Source organism: Drosophila novamexicana, unplaced genomic scaffold (assembly GCF_003285875.2).
Source record: "Drosophila novamexicana strain 15010-1031.04,08,12 unplaced genomic scaffold, DnovRS2.1 tig00000193-arrow-pilon, whole genome shotgun sequence".
Taxonomy (NCBI): Eukaryota; Metazoa; Arthropoda; class Insecta; order Diptera; family Drosophilidae; genus Drosophila; species Drosophila novamexicana.
In genome coordinates this window covers 5,623,516-5,634,479 of record NW_020824787.1, presented here as the reverse complement: position 1 = coordinate 5,634,479, position 10,964 = coordinate 5,623,516, and positions in this window count along the sequence as shown.

Sequence of the window (10,964 nt, the reverse complement as noted above, 5' to 3'; positions counted from 1 at the left end):
GCTTGTCAGCAATTTGTTTTTAATGCATTTTTAATTTGTATGCGCGTGTGTGTGAGGGGTAAAGCGGGAAGAGTCTGTGCGTGTGGGCAAAGAGAAAATGAAATAACCTTTTTCGCTACTTTGTAACGAGGCCGTCGCCCGAGGTGATCCCTTTTCTTTTATGACTACTTAATGGCGGCTGCATATTCTTTTCAGTTTATTCTCGACAAGATTAACATGAAAATTATTATTCATTTGGTAACATTGTAAGAGAATTTTATATTGGGTTGCTCTGTCAAACTGTTTCCGTACGTTAATTTATATTTCCCACTTTTTCGGCTATCCCTTTACGTACTTTTGCTGGCAACAGCAATTTTATTCGCCAACTTAAAGTAGACTTCTGGACTAGTTGTTAAAGAAAACTTGATTTAGAACAAGGTGCTAATACAGAATTTAATATACAAATGGAAGTGAATTAGATTTGGGAAATCAACTCTTGTATTTAATTTTACAAATTTTCTTTACTTCTTGCTTATATTTTAACTCATTCACTTTCCCGAATTGCTAGGAAATTTAAAGAATTTTTTCACTTTTTAAATCAATTTCGCAAAAATGTTTCCGGTCATTACCAATTAGATGGCTTCTCTAAGGTCAACGACAATTTCCGATTACGTCACTTCCGGTGACATCATTTTCTATTAAAGTACACACCATTCCTCACTACTGAATTGCAATTACTATTTGACTCCGTCGCCGACAAGTTTCATCAGCTGCGCCATTTCCATGGGACAAAGCCACACCCACATTGACTCTGTAAAAAACTATTCTATGAAACACGCCGAGGCGTAAAGTGTGCAACTATTCGAGGAGTGGAGTTTGCCATTTTGCACGCTGCTGTCGCAATAACAACACATAAATCTGGCAGCAGCTGTCAAATGCAGAAATTTCAACACTATCATAGAGCAAAAGAAAAAGGTAGACTGCCTAGCGAGGAATAGCCCGAAACATCGCAATAACAAAAGTGATGGCAACATTGGCTGAATTAAGTTTAGCTTGAGGTTATTGTGTGCTATTGCTTGTTCGGACTATGTGATTCTGGAGGCGGTGAGCTAAGTATCTTTATAAAAGATCCGTGTTGCTGAAACTGACTATCTTATCATATAGTGTGCAAAGATGACACGCTTTAATGCTGAATTAGTCTCTTTAAGAAGGGCCCCCATAATGACATCGATTTTGATCTTATCAATACGGTTGTCATATAGCTATATCTGAAGCGGAGCCCACAAGTCCATACTTATTATTTAACTCTTAGTAATAGAGTAGGGTAAAAGTTTTAATGAAAGACTACAAAGTGTTTGGAAAATTGTGTGCTCTTCCTATTTTAGCTGGCCACGAAATAAAAGCGAATTTCTCGGGCAGTGGGTTTTTTTTAAGTGCCACACAAGTGCGGTCGGGCCATAAAAATAGTTGACCCACCGCAATGTCACGTGCCGGGGAGACATGCTAAAAGCTGAAACATGGCAATGTTCAGGATTACTAAGTAAAATAGACAAGGAGTATAGTGTCGGCTAAGGGCGGACTAAATGCAAAGTCAAGAAATGAGAGAGCAGCTTAAGGATATCCCCAACGTCGTAAAGCCGACTTCCCTTGACTGCTGTCACCTGCTGAAATTCAATGTGTGCACTGCCGCAAACACAATGTTGCATTCTTTTATGGGGCAGCGCATCTGGTAATTGAATCTTGATGAATTCTTTTCATTACTGTGTTGTTAAAAATTCAAAAGGTCTCCCCACCGGCTGTTTGGTTTGTTAAAATTTGCATTATTTTACAGCTGTTATATAAATTTTGTATTAAAAACCACTACTATTAACTTTAAATAAGGATTTCAACTTGTTCCTTCAACTTCCAACAAAGTAACGCAAAATTGTCTCCTTACTTCATACAGAATCTTCCATCTACAGCAATATATTTTTATATAAAACGTATTTTTATATAAACGTATTGAATTCGAAAGTATCTGCTTTGGAACTCAAACACTTCTGGTTTCAAATTGGAAAATATATTATATCGCACTCGGAACTGTCTACAAATTTGCTGATTCTACCTATTGAAGATCTCGATGTATTTTATTGATTGCTTGGAAACGGGTCAAGTCAACGAAAAAAACTCGCACTGCACGTACATTTTCTTGCCAATGCATTATTCTAGAGTTATTTAATTAACGTGTCTTTTGTTTCGACCACAAAATTGGGCCAATCCGGTACAAAGGCAACAAAAGCAACAAGCCAATTCGGGCAAAAGAATAATCAGGGATAAAATATCTGAAAAGGAATTGTTTTCTCAATGCTAACAAAAGACAGCCAGACAAATTCATTTTATGGTTGCTTGAAATGCTTGGCCCAAGAACATTAAAAAGTTAAGAGGTCTGCAAAAGTTTTTGTTTGTTTTTTGCGGCGTCTCTTTTGCCGAGTCTGTGAAAACAATGAATGAAATAAAATCGCCATGAATTATAATAAAACATAATTATGAAATTAGCATTTCTTGAACAGGAGTATAAAGAATCTTCATGGGTGCAATGAACTTCTTAATCTGCCAAACTTGTACAAATTTTTTGACCACACAATTGTGTGAGAAATCCCAAAAGGTCATCTGTATGCCAGTGGGAACTGGACATTTTCATCATCACCAACACCACCGACATCATCGTCGTCATCATCTTCCTCAGCGCAACATCTGTGGCGTCATTTTGTGGCATTTTTGCAGCTTCTTATTTTTTGCAGCTCCAAAAAAGTTGCGTAGCAACTTGCTGCTCTTTACTTATTCATAAGTACTTATATTCTACGAAAATATACAAATTCTAAAGTTTGTTAGCTACATATTTTTATGGCTCTGAGCTTTTTCTTTTTGCCAGGCGAGAAATGCACGTCAAATTTGTTAACGCGCCAGCTGCGTGATGCGAATATTAAAGGAGCTTCTCATTTTATAAGCAATGAAATCAATTTTCGGGTCTTAAAATGTGCACAAAATTGGAAAGTAATTTACATGAATTAATATTAAATTGAGTGTAAAAAATGTTAGTTCCCTTTGAAACATTTTTCAGCAATTTAAAGAGATCCAAAGCAAAATGAAGATGCATTGTTTAATTTAAGTTTATTACAAAAACTGTTGCAATTCTTCCTCGACTACTTCTAACTGTCGCTTGGTGATTTAATATTACTAAGACATTTAATTTTTTTTACATTTCAGTATATCACAGCATATACAATGAAATATAGCTTAATTTTGTTACAATAAGCCATTGACATCGTAAGATGCTTAAATTTATTGTTAATGATTTTGCTTTCATTTAAACTTTTATTTTGAAATATCAAACCTTATAGATATATTATGGCCTTCCCGACCTTCAAATACTAACGAATACCACAAAGAATGATGAACACTATCCAAAAGCTAATTCTTTTATCAGGATTGTAAGTATCCCTGGATTTTAAACACAATTTAATCAACTGTAAAGAGCTATTTAAACGATTACGTTTTTTCAAGAGTAGGCGTCTACAAACAGAATCACTTTAATACAAATTAATATATCAAGTATCGTTTTACATAAAAAACTGGGCTGGTTATTATGCTGATGTTGAATTAAAACAGGCAACGTTAAACATTAATTTTACATATGTATTTTATAATTTTCAATGTAGAGCAATATATGGAAGCCGCGTGATATAAATGCAATTACAAAACATTTGCAGCCATTAAAATGCAATTTGATGTAGTTTATTGCATTAGTCTCTGGGGGCCATTAAACTCATTACAAATTGACACTGTCCAACTGGTTTGTCGGAGGGTAATATTATGTAGCCATTATAAGTGCTTCTGTCCTCTGAGTTTGACTGTTCAGCTCGGTGTATCTCAGTTGGTGATGTGATTAACGTTTCACTTTGTCCCGGAGACTCGTACGACGTGTGTGTTGAGGTGTGCGTTAATCAAATTTCAATTTAGATTTGGGTTCAGAAAATGGAATGGGACTGTCAGCAATGAAGGGTGGACTTCAATTGTGACTTCTCTGAACAACGAATCAGATTAACTGACAGGATGCCAATTTGCGTTCCTGAGTTTTTTCTTTGCACGTCAATTCAGGGCAGACAGTCCTTTGCGGCAGTTTTCTTTTTATGTTTCACGCAATTTGTCTTCACGTGCTGTTTTCTCTGTGTCTTTTGACTACGTACCAAAATTCAGTCTGCTACTTTAGAAACTCATAGGATGTTGACTTTGGGTTTCAGTTTTTATCGACCTGTTTTTCCTATAGGATCCATATGACAAAGTATTCCGAAAAATACAATGTTGCAATTAGGTTACGCAAATCGCAAAGTAGTGTCTGAGTTTGATCAGAATATCTTGAAAAATAAAGAAATCTTTCTATACAAATTCGAAAGTTATATGATATAGTAGTTCGATTTTAATATGATTTTGTTCATAAGGAACATGGTGAAATTGTTCACACAATTTTTAATTTTAGACGGATCAGTTTGTTTGTATATTTATATGCTTCACGAATTCGGAGACACTGCCTTCCATGGTGACAAACCTATAACGCTCTCTATAAGGGTATAAAAAAAGAAGACATATGGTTTTATGCAAGTAAATTTACCATATTCATAAAATAGTTGTTGTTGGCTTGACCAAGCGTGAGTGTTTTAACGTTTTACATCGGCAAAATGTTAAATGGCAAAGTTCATGGGTATAATATAAACCTGCCCAACAGCTGGAACAGCTATCAATAGTGGCAGTGTTCTGTAAGCCTTAGCTCAAGTCATGTACACATGTCCTATGGCGACTGTAAGCTGTGGAATTAACAAAACAATTGCGTGCCATTTGCTTCCCTGTCTTGATAGGATCAAACAGGAATCCACATGGAGCAACAAGTGTTTAGTTCTAACAAAAATATATCAAAGAATTTTTAAAGAGCTTAGTTTGAGGCTTATCTTAAGGCTTTGGGGCTTATTATTATTTTTGAATACTTCGTTAATTTAAAACTAGTTCCATCTTATTGTTGAAAAGCATATGTTTACTGATATTGACGTCTAATTTTAGTAAACGTGCTGAGCCATTCATCTCTGTCGTTAAAAGCTGAACAAATTGTATAGATTTGCAATTTACTGCACTTTTTGATTTATGTTACCTGTCAATTCTATTTCAGCGTATTGATGGACACTTTTCAGCTCAATTATGATTTGATGGGTTTTGCACTCGAGCGCCACACATGGCACTCCAGAGGCCCGAAATGCCAGCTAGTCCCTGACGGCCTCTTATGCACTTTCAGGTTCAATTCGTATCAATTAAAGTGCTCTAAAAGCTTTGTTTGTTCCCTGTCCAGTTCCATGAAGCACGCTGCAGTAGGCTTTGGTGGTTACAAAATGCTTAGCTGGTTCGCTGTAAAAATTATATAAAGTATTCTGGTAGCAAACTTTTGAGTGTCCTTCTGGATTGATGACAATGGCCAGGTGCTCACCTCCGAACGTAACAAGGTATTAATTCTTCTAGGGATAAAAAATCCTAGAGCATTATCCATGGGCGAATGGGTTGAACATAATCTTATGCAACATTTAACCTTTGAAAAAATCGGTCAACCAGATCTCTGTAGTTTCCAATTTGGAGAATTTTATGCAATGTATACTTATTACATTTTTACTTTCTGCAGATTTTTCCAATAGAGGAAATATTATATAGAAGTCAAAATATAAAGTAGCTCATCAAAAATTTAGAGTATTACCGGAGGTCTATATGAATGTTAGAAGCTTGTAGATGATAGTAAAATATGTTTGTTATGCAAAAATAATTTTAAATATTATTAATGTGGATATACTACCTGCAACGAAAGGACGGACCTTTAACACTTCATACTCAGCTTGCGACTTTAGGTGTTCTCGTTGTTTTTACTTATTTACCAGGAGCATTTTGCTGGGCGCTCGACATTACTGCAGATGCGGTCTGAATTCCGAAGATAAAATTTTCAAGTATTTTATTATTTGTTTGATTTTTTATTGAAGGATTCCAAACAGTGCACATTATCAAGTTATACAGAAGCTTTTACCCTTTTATAGTGGGATGTGGTACTATTCTTATTTTATTTATTTTTTATACCCTGAACCCATTAAAAATGGGTATAAGGGTATATTGTATTTGTGCGAAAGCCAAATGTATGTAACAGGCAGAAGGAAGCAACTCCGACCCCATAAAGTTCTTGATACAGCATACATAGTGGTTTTCCATCTAGATTAATCTGGCATTCAAATCTCGACACCGAATTTTTAGTCGAAATTCATGTCCAAATCTTACCCCAAGATTCGTATATAGACATGGGTCAAAATTTACCACCCCCATATCTCGGACAAATCTCATCCGATTTTCACGAAGCTGGCTTTTTCTTCATGGTTTTCCCTCTAGATTAATCTGGCATTCAAATGTCGACACCGAATTTTTAGTCGAAATTCATGTCCAAATCTTACCCCAAGATTCGTATATAGACATGGGTCAAAAATTACGATCCCCATAACTCTGTCAAATCTCATCCGATTTCCACGAAGTTTGGCTTTTCTTCATGGTTTTCCATCTAGATTAATCTGGCATTCAAATCTGAACACCGATTTTTAAGTCGAAATTCATGTCCAAATCTTACCCTAAGATTCGTATATAGACATGTGTCAAAAATGACCACCCTCAATCTCAACACCGATTTTTTAGTCGAAATTCATGTCCAAATCTTACCCCAAGATTCGTATATATGTAGACATGGGTCAAAAATTACGATCCAAATAACTCGGTCAAATCTCATCCGATTTCCACGAAGCTTGGCTCTTTCTTCATGGTTTTCCATCTAGATTAATCTGGCATTTAAATCTGAACACCGATTTTTAAGTCGAAATTCATGTCCAAATCTTACCCCAAGATTCGTATATAGACATGGGTCAAAAATGACCACCCCCATAACTCGGTCAAATCTCATCCGATTTCCACGAAGTTTGGCTTTTTCTTCATGGTTTACCATCTAGATTAATCTGGCATTCAAATCTGAACACCGATTTTTTAGTCGAAATTCATGTCCAAATCTTACCCAAAGATTCGTATATAGACATGGGTCAAAATTTACCACCCCCCATATCTCGGCCAAATCTCATCCGATTTTCACGAAGTTTGGCTTTTTCTTCATGGTTTTCCCTCTAGATTAATCTGGCATTCAAATCTCGACACCGATTTTTTAGTGGAAATTCATGTCCAAATCTTACCCAAAGATTCGTATATAGACATGGGTCAAAATTTACCACCCCCATATCTCGGCCAAATCTCATCCGATTTTCACGAAGTTTGGCTTTTTCTTCATGGTTTTCCCTCTAGATTAATCTGGCATTCAAATGTCGACACAGATTTTTTAGTGGAAATTCATGTCCAAATCTTACCCCAAGATTGGTATATAGACATGGGTCAAAATTTACCACCCCCATATCTCGGTCAAATCTCATCCGATTTCCACGAAGTTTGGCTTTTTCTTCATGGTTTTCCATCTAGATTAATCTGGCATTCAAATCTGAACACCGATTTTTTAGTCGAAATTCATGTCCAAAGCTTACCCAAAGATTCGTATATAGACATGGGTCAAAATTTACCACCCCCATATCTCGGTCAAATCTCATCCGATTTCCACGAAGTTTGGCTTTTTCTTCATGGTTTTCCATCTAGATTAATCTGGCATTCAAATCTGAACACCGATTTTTTAGTCGAAATTCATGTCCAAATCTTACCCCAAGATTGGTATATAGACATGGGTCAAAATTTACCACCCCCATATCTCGGTCAAATCTCATCCGATTTCCACGAAGTTTGGCTTTTTCTTCATGGTTTTCCATCTAGATTAATCTGGTATTCAAATCTGAACACCGATTTTTTAGTCGAAATTCATGTCCAAATCTTACCCCAAGATTGGTATATAGACATGGGTCAAAATTTACCACCCCCATATCTCGGCCAAATCTCATCCGATTTTTACGAAGTTTGGCCTTTTCTTCATGGTTTTCCATCTAGATTAATCTGGCATTTAAATCTGAACACCGATTTTTAAGTCGAAATTCATGTCCAAATCTTACCCCAAGATTGGTATATAGACATGGGTCAAAAATTACGATCCCCATAACTCGGTCAAATCTCATCCGATTTCCACGAAGTTTGGCTTTTTCTTCATGGTTTTCCATCTAGATTAATCTGGCATTCAAATCTCGACACCGATTTCTTAGTCGAAATTCATGTCCAAATCTTACCCCAAGATTCGTACTTATATAGACATGGGTCAAAATTTACCACCCCCATATCTCGGTCAAATCTCATCCGATTTCCACGAAGTTTGGCTTTTTCTTCATGGTTTTCCATCTAGATTAATCTGGCATTCAAATCTGAACACCGATTTTTTAGTCGAAATTCATGTCCAAATCTTACCCCAAGATTGGTATATAGACATGGGTCAAAAATTACGATCCCCATAACTCGGTCAAATCTCATCCGATTTCCACGAAGCTTGGCTCTTTCTTCATGGTTTTCCATCTAGATTAATCTGGCATTTAAATCTGAACACCGATTTTTAAGTCGAAATTCATGTCCAAATCTTACCCCAAGATTCGTATATAGACATGGGTCAAAAATGACCACCCCCATAACTCGGTCAAATCTCATCCGATTTCCACGAACTTTGGCTTTTTCTTCATGGTTTACCATCTAGATTAATCTGGCATTCAACTCTGAACACCGATTTTTTAGTCGAAATTCATGTCCAAATCTTACCCAAAGATTCGTATATAGACATGGGTCAAAATTTACCACCCCCATATCTCGGCCAAATCTCATCCGATTTTCACGAAGTTTGGCTTTTTCTTCATGGTTTTCCCTCTAGATTAATCTGGCATTCAAATCTCGACACCGATTTTTTAGTCGAAATTCATGTCCAAATCTTACCCCAAGATTGGTATATAGACATGGGTCAAAAATTACGATCCCCATAACTCGGTCAAATCTCATCCGATTTCCACGAAGTTTGGCTTTTTCTTCATGGTTTTCCATCTAGATTAATCTGGCATTCAAATCTCGACACCGATTTTTTAGTCGAAATTCATGTCCAAATCTTACCCGATTTTTAAGTCGAAATTCATGTCCAAATCTTACCCCAAGATTGGTATATAGACATGGGTCAAAATTTACCACCCCCATATCTCGGTCAAATCTCATCCGATTTCCACGAAGTTTGGCTTTTTCTTCATGGTTTTCCATCTAGATTAATCTGGCATTCAAATCTAAACACCGATTTTTTAGTCGAAATTCATGTCCAAATCTTACCCCAAGATTGGTATATAGACATGGGTCAAAATTTACCACCCCCATATCTCGGCCAAATCTCATCCGATTTTTACGAAGTTTGGCCTTTTCTTCATGGTTTTCCATCTAGATTAATCTGGCATTCAAATCTGAACACCGATTTTTTAGTCGAAATTCATGTCCAAATCTTACCCCAAGATTGGTATATAGACATGGGTCAAAATTTACCACCCCCATATCTCGGTCAAATCTCATCCGATTTCCACGAAGTTTGGCTTTTTCTTCATGGTTTTCCATCTAGATTAATCTGGCATTCAAATCTGAACACCGATTTTTTAGTCGAAATTCATGTCCAAATCTTACCCCAAGATTGGTATATAGACATGGGTCAAAATTTACCACCCCCATATCTCGGCCAAATCACATCCGATTTCCACGAAGTTTGGCTTTTTCTTCATGGTTTTCCCTCTAGATTAATCTGGCATTCAAATCTCGACACCGATTTTTTAGTCGAAATTCATGTCCAAATCTTACCCGATTTTTAAGTCGAAATTCATGTCCAAATCTTACCCCAAGATTGGTATATAGACATGGGTCAAAATTTACCACCCCCATATCTCGGTCAAATCTCATCCGATTTCCACGAAGTTTGGCTTTTTCTTCATGGTTTTCCATCTAGATTAATCTGGCATTCAAATCTAAACACCGATTTTTTAGTCGAAATTCATGTCCAAATCTTACCCCAAGATTGGTATATAGACATGGGTCAAAATTTACCACCCCCATATCTCGGCCAAATCTCATCCGATTTTTACGAAGTTTGGCCTTTTCTTCATGGTTTTCCATCTAGATTAATCTGGCATTCAAATCTGAACACCGATTTTTTAGTCGAAATTCATGTCCAAATCTTACCCCAAGATTGGTATATAGACATGGGTCAAAATTTACCACCCCCATATCTCGGTCAAATCTCATCCGATTTCCACGAAGTTTGGCTTTTTCTTCATGGTTTTCCATCTAGATTAATCTTGCATTCAAATCTGAACACCGATTTTTTAGTCGAAATTCATGTCCAAATCTTACCCCAAGATTGGTATATAGACATGGGTCAAAATTTACCACCCCCATATCTCGGCCAAATCTCATCCGATTTCCACGAAGTTTGGATTTTTCTTCATGGTTTTCCATCTAGATTAATCTGGCATTCAAATCTCGACACCGATTTTTTAGTCGAAATGCATGTCCAAATCTTACCCGATTTTTAAGTCGAAATTCATGTCCAAATCTTACCCCAAGATTGGTATATAGACATGGGTCAAAAATTACGATCCCCATAACTCGGTCAAATCTCATCCGATTTCCACGAAGTTTGGCTTTTTCTTCATGGTTTTCCATCTAGATTAATCTGGCATTCAAATCTCGACACCGATTTTTTAGTCGAAATTCATGTCCAAATCTTACCCGATTTTTAAGTCGAAATTCATGTCCAAATCTTACCCCAAGATTGGTATATAGACATGGGTCAAAATTTACCACCCCCATATCTCGGCCAAATCTCATCCGATTTTTACGAAGTTTGGCTTTTTCTTCATGGTTTTCCATCTAGATTAATCTGGCATTCAAATCTCGAC